Here is a 12,026-nt window from a genome sequence, read left to right on the forward strand (position 1 = left end):
AGAGAAGAAACTTCCAGAAGGAAACCAACTTCCTGGAGGGAAGAAATTGCATGACTCATCTTTGTAAACCAAATTCTGATTAGACTATTTTTCAGAACAGTTTTAGATTTACAGAAAAACGGGGACAGTAGACAGAATTTGGGACTGTGGTACACGCAGCCAGTTTCCCCATTACTAACATCTGACGCTAGTTTGGTGTAACTGTTACAATGAATGCACCAGTATTGATACATTATTAACTCAAGTCCAAGCTCTATTCAGGTTTCCTCAGGTTTTCCCTAATACCCTTCTTCCGCTCCAGGACTCCATCCATGTCACTGCGTGACATTTAGCCGTCATGTCTCCTTAGACTCCTCTTGGTTGTGGTGGTTTCTGGCTTTCCTTGTTTTTCGTGACCTTCTCAATATTGAGGACTGGGCAGGCATCTTGTAGAATGTTCCTTGGGATTTGTCTGACGTTCTTCTCTTGAGCAGACTGGGGTTGTGGGTTTAGGGGGCGGGGTAAGACCACAGAGACAAGGTGGTGTTGTGGTTACATTATGTCAAAGGTACAAACTATCAGTGTGACTTAGCACCGCGATGCTGACCTCGATCACCTGCTGAAGCGGTGGTTCCAGTTTGGTTCAAGTTCCTCAGGCGTCTCCACTGGGAAGTTACTCTTTCCCCTCCTTCCATACTGCGCTCTCTGGAAGGACACCTCTCTGCGTAGCCCACACCTGAGAAGCCATGGAGGTCATTAAAACTGTGAATTCAGTCCTCTGGTTCAGATCCTGCAATGACCTCTCCTGCCCTTGCGATAAAGCTGGACTTCCTCATCTGGGGTGGCCTGGCCCTGCTCCCCTCCCCCTCCCACACTCACCCCGCCAGCCACACAGGCCTCTGTCTTTCCCTCCAGCATGCCCTCTTTGTCACTCACCAACCCCCTGCCCTTCCCTCCCCTCCCCCTCCTCTCCTGGCCAGTCCCTCGTTCAGGTCTCTCTCAGCTCAAATGTCACCTCCCCTGGGGGGATCGAGGACAAATCCTGGGGGAAACCCCGAACCCCAGAAGAGTTCACTGCAGTCTTTTTCATCCCAAGGGCACTTGTGAGTCCACGCGCTCCGACTGCAGTGTGGTGGCCTCGCAGAGAGTAGCGAGGATGAACCAGCACGAAGCGTGCCACGCGGCAGCCGGATGTACGGACTCCTGAGGGTGGGTCGTGTCTTCCAAATGCCACGTTTGTGACTTCACACTGGCAGCTTGAAACCAGCCACGGCGGGAGTATTCAGACCACAGGAAGCAGCAAGTGCTACACATCAGGGCTCTTTTCTCCCTGATGGTGGACGGCTAGACATTGACCGAGGCAGCACTGGGGGACATGATCGACCGCCACCCCACGGGATGGTCTGTCTCGATGATGAGCGAGCCAGAGAAAGAAAAAGGGACAGACAGAGAAAATAATTCCTGAGAAGTCGCTGCCGCAGACGGGCCTGCCCACGGCCACACCTGCGTGCACAGGGAACGGAAGCTGGGAGCTCGATCTGAAGTGGCCTCTGCTGGTGGTGCCCGAAGGGCCTGGCAGAAGTAACACAGATCTTCAGAGGATGGCTCATTCCTTCTGGGCCTCTGAGAATCCCTGCAAATACTTTTCCCAGGGCGATGACCAACATGCAGTTGAAGAAAACTTAGCCCACAAGGAAACAGGGCACCGTGAGCAAGAACCAGCAGAAAGAGGAGGCAGCAGAAACAGACCTGCGTAGACCTCAGATACTGGAATTACCCCACACGGATTCTAAAACAGCTATGCTTATCCCAAACTTGCAAATGTTATGAACCTATGAAAGGAATAATATGTCGACTGAAAAAAATGCACAACCTAAAAGTTAAGAGTTATATTTTATTCTGCAGACTTACTGAGGACTTCAAGCCAGGGAAGACAGCCTCTCAGCTCGCTCTGAGGGACTGCTCCAAAGAGGAAGGGGGGTGGAGTCAGGATATATAGGAGTTTTTGCAACAAAGACTAGGTCATCGGTACCTCAAAAGATTACTATTAATTAAATAAAAAATAGACATCTCAAGTTAAGGAGTTTAGTGCTTTTCTAGGTATGGGAAGACACAAAGGTCTGGGCTCATTGAAATCATCCCTGTGATCTGCACCTTGGCTCACCAGGGCCAGTGTCCTGTGCTTTCCCATCCAGTCCCCTCAGGGGGCACCACTGGGGGGATGGGTGGCTGCAGAGGCTGAGGACTTGTCAGCCTGCTGGTCTCCAGCCTGAGTTCCCTCTGGCTCACCCTTCGGGGCAGCAGTAGTGGCTGAAGGCTGATGGCTGCAACGCCCTTTGCTGATTTGGCCGATCGTATCCTTCATGCACAAATAGAGAGCTATGAAAAGCTTTCTTGCTGGTTTGATAAAGAACACAACAGAACTGGTAGGAATGAAAATAATAATAACTCTGTTGTGTTCTACAGAAAATTGCAGAGCAGAATTAGTGAGCTATCAGGAGAAATGATCCAGAATTGCAATACAGAGAGGCAAAAAAGACAGAAAAAATACTAAAGAGAGCAAAGGAGAATGTGAGGGTGCCAGCAGAACTTTTGTCATGCTTTTCTGGAGTTTCAGACCGAGAGGCAGGAGAGGATTTAGTAGAAAAACTATTTTAAGAGAGAATGGCTGCGAATTAGCCAGCACTGAAGCATTGATAAAAAGATATCAGCTTCACAGACTTGAAGAGGCCAAATATTTGCTGAATGAGGGAACGAGTGAATGAAAGATTCCTTGATAAGTGTGTCCCCCAACCCCGGGCCCCCTCCCTCCCCGTGGCTGGAAGCCCCCCCGCGATCTCCCGGGCTCCGCTCGCAGCGGGAGCCCGGGCCCGTAACTGAAATCCCGCCAGCCTGCTGCCAGCCCTCGGTGCCAGATGTCCTTCACCCACGGTTCAGTCTTTGTTGTCTTGCCTCGCCTCGCTAGTTATCTGTCTGGTTTAAAATAGACAGGCAGGGAGAGGAATGCTGCCCGGCTACCGAGCTGTGACAAGCCCAGCGTGCAACCCCAGAGAGAGCCTCCAAAACTCTACCCTCGGGCAGGAGGACTATCTAAACCTGTTTAGCAGTTTCTCTCTCCTGGAACACATGGGAATAGTTTGAACCCAGGAAAACCATCCAAGGGCCCTTCCAGCTGAGAGGGAAGGGGGAAATAGGGTTACAAAGGCGTGGTGTGGTTTTTACTACGTCTGCCCAGCCCCTACCAGGCGTCAGGGGAACCGCACGGCACCCAGGCCTTGTCAAGGAGGTGTGACCTGCCCCATGTGGGCTTCTCTACAGATGTGAGGCCTTGTTTTTGTCGTGAAGGAGCAGAGACAGGAATTTAACCCCATTTTCCAGATGGGAAAAGTGAGTCCCAAGATGCAAAGTTGTTTGCTCCTCCTTGAAACTGCCAGAAACCCAGGTTCTCTGGGTACCTAGTTGCCCAGACTGGGCTGCTCTTCTCACTGAACCTGCACCTCATCACCCACCATGAGGAATCGAGTCCCTGTCGTGTACAGTGTGCTCCGGAGGGGACGGTCGCCCTGCTTTCGTGATTCTGGGAATGTAGAGTTCGTTGGCAAGGACAGATCAAACCCGGGTGGAAAAGGTTTCAGATGGCTTACAAAGGAGAATGCAAACGGGTGCAGGTCGATAGAGCGCGAACGGAAGGCGTGGATTGCAGGATGAAGTGCTAACAACACGCTCCGGTGTGGAGGAAACGTGAAAACATTACGCGAAGTGAAACAAAGTCAGATGCAAAAGCGCAAGCACTGTATGCTGCCACTTAGATGAAGTATGTGGGATAAATTCACAGAGACAGAAAACGGAAGAGAGGTCACCAGGGGCGGCGGGGAGGGGGAAACAGGGAGTTGCTATTTAACGGGCACCGAGTTTCTGTTCGTGGTGATGAAAATGTTCTGGAGATGGATGGTGGTGCTGGCTGCCCGACAGTGCGAATGTACTTGATGTCACTGAACTGCAGGTTTAAAAGGGATTAAAATGGTAAATTTTATGTTATGCGTATTTCACTACGATATACAAATATTTTTTAAAAGTGGCAGCTGAACTAGTCCTGTATGTATTAATAGAGAGGGAGCTCCAAACAGAGAAAGATGCATGTTGCATAATATGATGCCACTGGGTTTTTTTTAAGTTAAAAAATCCTATCAGCAACAATACTCAACAAATATGCTATATGATTATAGGTACATATGTCAAAGAACCAAAACGGTCTGGGAAAAGACAGCCCCAGTGGAGTTAACAGTGGTCTCTTCTGGGAGACAGGCTGGAGCACAGAGCTAGGTGGTCCCAGGAGAGCTTAGGTTTACCTATGTTTAAAGGAGGAAGGTGTGGCAGGCAGAAGAGTAACCCTCAGAGTAAACCCACACCCTAATCCTCAGCACCTGTCATGTTGTCCTCCAGCATCAGAGGGGCTTGGCAGGTGTGATTCAGTTAAGGCTCTTGCGATGGGTCACCCAGGTGAGCCCGATGTCATCACAGGGTCCTCACAAGAGGGAGGAGGAGGGTCAGAGTCAGGGAAGAAATGGGAGAGCAGCAGGGCTCCGAGTCACATGCTTTGAAAGCAGAAGGAGGTCCCCAGCCAAGGACTGCGTGCAGGCGGCCTCTAGAAGCCACAAGAAAGGCAAGGAAGCGGATTCTCCCCTCCCAGCTTCCAGAAGGGACCAGTTCCCCAACGCCTTCGCCTTAGGACTTCCTGACTTCAGACCCCTGCCATGCAGGGCGGTAAGTGGCAGAAATGTGTGTGAAGCTGGTGGTGGTTTGTGAAACAGCCAGAGGAGACGAACACAGAGGGATGCACAGACGACTTGTGCAATTAAACACTACGAAAATCACATCCAAAAAAGACAAGAGGCTGGAGAAGTGGGAGCAGATTTTGGGTGGATCAGCTCAGGCAGCCCCTCTTGAAAGAAGAGAGGGAACGAGGTGGGCTTCTGGAAGCATCAAAGCCAGGAACACGAGTTGGGAGGCGGGGGAGGTGACTGAAGTGTGAGGTGACGTAAGGCGATGAGCTTGTGCAGAGCCGCCTCGGGAGCCCTGAGGTGTAAGGAATCAGCGCTCAGCTTCACACGTTTTCTGCCAAAGATGAGACATGCAAAACTTGACAGGGATTAGAATGTTCCAGATTTAGTGCCCGAGTTAACACCTTTTGCCAAGAAGAATCTTTACTTTAAAAAAAAAAAAGCATGGAATTAAAAGAAAAAAACCCACTCAAACTATTCTCGGTGCTAACAGAGGAAATGTAAACGGAGGCAGTGCCTGCTGAGCGAGCTTCAAGGACTTCCGGAACCATCCATGGGTCAGATAATGTTATTAAAGAGTCACAGTGATTTATCTTCTTTAGCAACATGATTTCAAAATGGCAGATTCCATGTACATCGAATACAATCCCTCTTGCATTAAAAAAAAACAGGAGTGGGTGGGAGGGTGGATCTGAACATAGTTGCTTGAATATTTCCTGAAAAAAATTCCAAGAAGGAAACACAAGAAGCTGTTAGCAATGGTTTTGGTTTGACCTCCTTCTTGACTGAATTTGATTTTTATATCATTTTATAACTTTAAAAATGAAAGTGAGGGCAGTATAACTCCTTAGGTTTGGGCTGTGCCTTGTGACCTCTTTGCAAAGAGGATGATGTAGAAAGGGGGCAAATGGAAGTAACTTCACAGGGAGACGCCTGGCAGACACCAGCTCTGTAGGTGGCTAAGGTTAGCAACAGTGATGTCACATCTGATTTTCTGTACTCTTGATACGATGTGATGACAATGGAACTTGGCTTCCGTGGCCTTCCTCCTCAAAACTTTTTCTTGAGGGTGGGGGTAGATAATAAGGTTTATTTAATTATTTTAACGCAAGTACTGCAGATTGAACCCAGGACCTTGTGCATGCTAAGCATGCGCTCTACCGATGAGCTGTACCCTCCCCCAAACCTCTAACCCCAGTCTAGTCGTGAGAAAAATACTAGACAAGTTCCAATAGAGGACAACCTAAAATATATCTTTACTCCTCAAATCCATCGAGGTCACCAAAAAGCAAAGAAAGTCTGAGAAATTGCCACAGCCGAGAGGGGCCTACAGAGATGTGATGATATAATCTAACGTGGTGTCCTGGATGAGATCCTGGGACAGAAAAAGGACATTAGGTAAAAATGAAGGACATCTTGGGGGAGGGCATAGCTGAAGTGGTAGAGTGCATGCTTAGTAGGGCACGTGAAGTCCTGGGTTCAATTCCCAGTACTTCCTCTAAGAATAAATAATTAAATAAACCTAATTACCGACACCTACCAAAAAAAGATTAAAAAATATATATATGTATATAAATAACGGGAAACTGGATGAGGGAAAATATGGGAACTTTTTGAACTATCTTTGTGGGTTTTTTTTTTCCCCTGTAAATCTGAAACTGTTCTTTAAAAAAATCTATTAAAAAATTAAAAAGTGGTTGAATCCAATTTACAGGAAATTGTCCTACATATAAAACTCCCAGAAGTATGCAAAGATATGTATACAAGAGTGTTCATTGCATCATACTATACAGACTCCTAGAAACCTAACAGCCCACACAGGCACTCTGGAATACTATACAGCTGCTAAAAAGAATTCGGTATAGCTAAAAGATTGAACTGCCAGTTGCAAGCTACATAGTAAGATCCTACTTCTGCTAAATGAAATGATACATGTGTGCATGTTTATCTATATTTAGGAAAATTCTAGAAAGAAAAAACCCAACACTGTTCATTGTGGTCACTGTAACGATACAAGATCAACTGGATTTCTTTTTTACCATTACACTCTACAACTTTACTGTTTGGAAGTTTTCACAGTAAGCAAATACTTTTATGGATCGGAAGTTAATTGGCAGATTTTGTTAGGAAGTATTCCAGATTTGCCAAAAGAGACAGAGAATAATAAACTCATCAAGACATTAAGTTAATACCCAGTTAAGAAATTAAATATGCAAATTTCTTTTTGTTTGGTTTCTTTTCTTTTCTTTTCTTTTTTTTTTTTTTTGAGTGGGAGGTAATTAGGTTTATTTATTTATTTTTTTAATGGAGGTACTGGGGCTTGAACCCATGCACTCTACCACTGACCTATACCCTCCCCCCTGCAAATTACTTTTATAAGTTAAAAAAAAAAAAACCCAAACATGCACCCTATGAAAGTTATTTTTAAAATACCACCTTCAGACAGTTTCAGTTTCTCCCTAGAGGGTTTGCAAGCACATTGCCTGGAAATCATATCTCTCTAGCTTCACCTACATGTAAATCAACTTAAATGTCATAACCACAGCTCATATGTTAGGTTTTTAACCTTGTCAGGACTGGAAGTGAAATTTAGAGTTAAATTAATTTCTTGGTGAAATTAATGAACTTAATATTCTTGAAGCTGTCAGGCTTATTGCAATGTATATATACAGAATGGACTGTTCTGTTCACTGCCTCTGTGGTTTATCTGCAGTGTCAAGGAAAAACAGGCCAAAAGATTGAAGGAATACTTTCTTAAGGCCATTTTGGTGAGGAAAACAAAGTTCCGGGATTTGAAAACATTTAGGGTCCTCTCCAGGGACAATCTGTGAAACTATTCTTCAGGGAAGCAAAAGTTAAGTCATCTTACAGATGCTCCTCCCAGTGACATGGGACTGGATGACCAGAAGGGGAAGGTTGAATACAAGAGTAAATAGCTTTATTATCTCTCATTTTTATTTGAAATAATTGTGCAAAACAGAGTTGTTTTTGGTGAGAGATACAAAAAGCAAAGCCAACATTTTTTTTAAAAAACACTCTTCTTTTAAATAATCAGTGAGAAGAGTAATATTTTAGCAACACTAAAGTAGAGTTTGAAGGAAATCAGGCTGTGAAAACTCATACTGCTCTGTTTCACAGCATAGGAGCCAACACATTTGTGCTTCTTATGGGTTTGTTCAGCATGTAAATTTTGGGGCTTGAGGAATTTACTATAAATTTTGTTGGTGATTAGTTTGGTCTTTGCACTGATGTTCAATAAAATCTTTTCTGAGGTTGTCAGCAGCCACTAAAATGAATCTACAACAGTTTTCTTCCTCTAGTTTTAGTTAAAAACAAAAAAACTACAAGCAAGTTGTCATCTTAACATAACTTACATACAAGAAAAAAATTTAATCTACTGCCTGTCCACCAACAATTTTTTTTAATTTTTTAAATTTATTTTTTCAGTTTTATTAGGTAGAATTGTTTACAATTTGATTACACATATACAATATGTTGCAATGTAAATACATATACATGATATACTGCATATATTTTTAAAACTTACATATATGTACTGTTCCACCAACAATTTTAAAAGACTCGCCAGTCTTTGTTGATACACAGACATGACTTGTTCATGTTATAATCACAGTATGTGTACACATTTATATTTTTCCTTCATACCTTAAGATTAACTCCTATTGGTTTGTCCATGTTGTTTCATAGTTATGCTTCTTATTCGAATGACAAATATACCATCGGTCAGATTTACCACCCAGACTTATCCATTCTCTTAGTGTTGGTCATTTAAGTTATCACAATGATGGTCCCTTTTTCATTCTTCCCTCTCACGGCCCCTCTATAGGTGCTGCATTAGTTATCTGTTATAACTTAGCAGTTTAACAACAAACATTTATTATCTCATGCTGTTTCTGTGGGTCAGGGATCTGGGAGCAGCGTAGGGGGGTGGTTCTGGCTCTGGTCCTCTGGAGAGACTGTTATCAAGCTGCTGGCCAGAGCTGCAGTCAACTGAGGCTCGACTGGGGATGGCTGTTGGTAGGACTTAGCTCATCATGTGCCCTTCCTCACTGGCATCGTGAGTGTCCTCAGGGTATGACAGCTGGCTTCCCCCAGAGCTAGCCCTGTGAGAAAGGACGAGAGCAAGTTAGAAACCTACTCTTGAAAGTGATGTGTGGTCACTTCCACCATCGTGCACTGATCACACAGACCAGCCCTGGCACCAGGCAACAGAGGGCTCCTCGGGGGTGTGCGCAGCAGGGGGCTGGCTACCGCAGGTGCCTTCCTGCTCCAACAGCCCTCCGGTTCCCATTCCTTTCATTGTTTTCAAATTCTGGGTCTTAAAATGAGCCACATCCTTTACATACAGGGACACTCATTTCTCCTCCAGGACTCTCTCTACACCTTACTCCCTGGATTGTAGGGATATAGACAAGTTATCTTGATGATCACTGGTTTCTGAAACTTTTCAGACATCCTGAATGTGACCTGCACAGACTGGGAAATGAGGTGATGCACAGATTTCAAAGCTCACTTTTTTTTTGGCAGAAGGAAACCTAATTTTTAAAAAGGGGGGAAAAAACTCCAACAAAAAAGTCTGGGATGGCTGTTATACATTTTTTTTTAAAACAAAACTCCAGAAAACAAGTTTGATATGGATGCAGAGAAACTGGAAGCCTTGTGCATGGCTGGTGGGAATGTAAAATGGTGCAATCACCGTGTGGATCAGTACGGGGGTTCCTCAAAAAGTTAAAAACACCATATAATCCAGCAATTCTGCTTCTGGGTATAAACCCAAAAGGACTGGAGGCAGGGACTCAAACAGATATCGTAGACCAATGTTCATGGCAGCATTATTCACAAGAGAAAAGGTGGACACAGCCCAAATGGCCATTGACAGATGAACAAAATGTGGTCCGTACATACAATGGAGTATGACTTGGCTTTTAAAAGGAACAAAATTCTGTTGCAAGCTACAGCACGGATGAACCTTGAAGACATTATTTTAAGGGGAGTAAGTGAGTCACAGAAGGACAAATATTGTATGATTCCACTTATTTGAGGTACCTGGAATAGGCAAATTCATAGAGACAGAAAGTAGAATGATGGTTCCTGGAGGCTGGAGAAAGAGGAAACAGGCGTTATTGCTTAATGGTTCCAGAATTTCAGCCCCAGAGATGCATGGTGGTGATAGCGGCACACCAGTGTGAATGTCCTTAATGCCACCGAACTGTGCACTTAAAAATAGTTAAAATGGTAAATTTTATGTATTTTTGGTCACAATAAAACAAACCAAAAAACCCTACTGGTATAACTATTTTGGAAAGCAACGTCGCAATATCCAGGAGACGTGAATACCCTATGACCCTCAACAACAGAGGAAAGGATGTTTAAAAATGGCCTTACAAGTCTACAACACCACACTACTCAGCCGTGAAAAAACGATGTTTCAAACTATGTGAATCAGCAAGGATACATCTCAGAAACTTAATGTTGACCAAAAAAGGCAATTTGCAGAAAGATATGTAGATATATAATATTTTTATTAAGGTTATGGATATATACGTACAAGATAAAATAATTACATAGGGTAGTAGATCTGGAGACGGAAAAAGGATACCAGGGGCTTCAATTTTGCTTGTCATGTTTAGTCCTTAACCTGGTGAGTTACACTGAGTGTTTGTTTTATTTTCTCTCTCCTTCTTTTCTTTTCTTTTTCTTTTTTTCTTTTTTTGTATGATGGAAATGGTTGATTAAGTAAACCCTCACATGGAAGCAAAAAATAAAAGCAAAAAATCCAAAAAGCAAAAAAAGGGCAAACCTCAAATCAAAATAACCAAACTTTCCCCATCTTCCACCTTTATAGCACACCAAAATAACATCAACCATGAATACAATTTTTAAAACGCTGCTCTATATTTGTGTATCTTCCTTCACTCTCCCAAGTAGGGACCAACCATGTCTAAAATGATTTTTTTTCCCTCTTGGTGACTAGTGCTTAGGTCATGCTGGGCATTTAGGTATTAGCAGATGACAATGACAATGGTGGTGACATCAGGCTGAGCATCCTGAGAGGGGCCCGGCTGTTCCACCTGCCGCCTTGGGGAATAATTCTTCTCCTGCCAAAGCATATATTACAGACACATTGTCATCAGGCCAACACCTTTTCTCCCAGCTCCTCAAACTGGAAAACATTTATGAATAATTCTAATAACTTCCAACAGAGAGAAAGAACTCCAGTCTCAAGGCTCGAAGATCTTGAGTTAACTATGTGAAGGTTATGCTTTTTTTTTTTTTTTTTGTAGTATGCTTTCCAAACAATCCCCCATGTTGTGTAACAGGAGATTCATTTCTCAGACGGTAACAATGCTCCCATTGAGACAGAAGCCTTGGCACATACATACATTGCTCTTCATTTGCCAGAGAAAAATCTTAGTTAACCCACAAATACTACAGGCAGATGTAGGTGCTCAGATAAACCTCAACATCAGTTAACAGAGAAGGGGAAAAATGTACAAGTCCACCCACGCATTAAAATCGACACGTCTGACACAAGTGCAAGGATTTTCTGATGTTTCTTCTCTCAACCACTTTTAAGAGCGACGAGACATTTTTAGAGCAGCAGAAAACAAGAGATTTCTGTGGTTTGCCCTGTTTGACAAAGGAAGTGGTGTGTGACTCGAATGGGTCGGTGGCAGAAAGTAGTTTTGAGAAGGGTTATAAAAGCCCTGGGCAAGGCTGAGCTGTGAATCTTGTTTCAGCTGAGGGTTCCCGCGGCCACTGTGCACAGGTGGGCCAGAATCCAGCTTGTTCCTGTGTGTCTTTGGATGAGTCATTTCACCCCTCTATATTCTGGAATGCTCTGACCCCTAACCATATTTTTACCTTCTGCGAGGGCTGTGAGAAATATCTGGACAACACCTTAAGCCTCATAGGTGAGGATTTCCTGGAAATATCGCTGCTATTTTAAACTTGGCAGGTCTGTTCTTTTCCTGGAGAAAAAAAAAATAACAAAAAACAAAAAAACTGAGCAAGTACCCTGGCTGTAAACTTGACTTTCTACATCCCCTTCCTCTTTATTGTGGCCTCTCTTCCTCAAAGCCACCTTTTTGGACCAAGTTTAACAAGCTCAAAGGAAGAAAATTATTGAGTGCCCTTTTTTGAACTCAATAAAACCTTTTATTTATACATAATACAAAATATTTCCTTTAACTTTCCTCATTTTCTGTAAAAGTGTACTCTTAGTCACATAGCCCAGGAGGAGAG

This window comes from Camelus ferus, chromosome 32 (genome assembly GCF_009834535.1).
Source record: "Camelus ferus isolate YT-003-E chromosome 32, BCGSAC_Cfer_1.0, whole genome shotgun sequence".
Classification (NCBI taxonomy): domain Eukaryota; kingdom Metazoa; phylum Chordata; class Mammalia; order Artiodactyla; family Camelidae; genus Camelus; species Camelus ferus.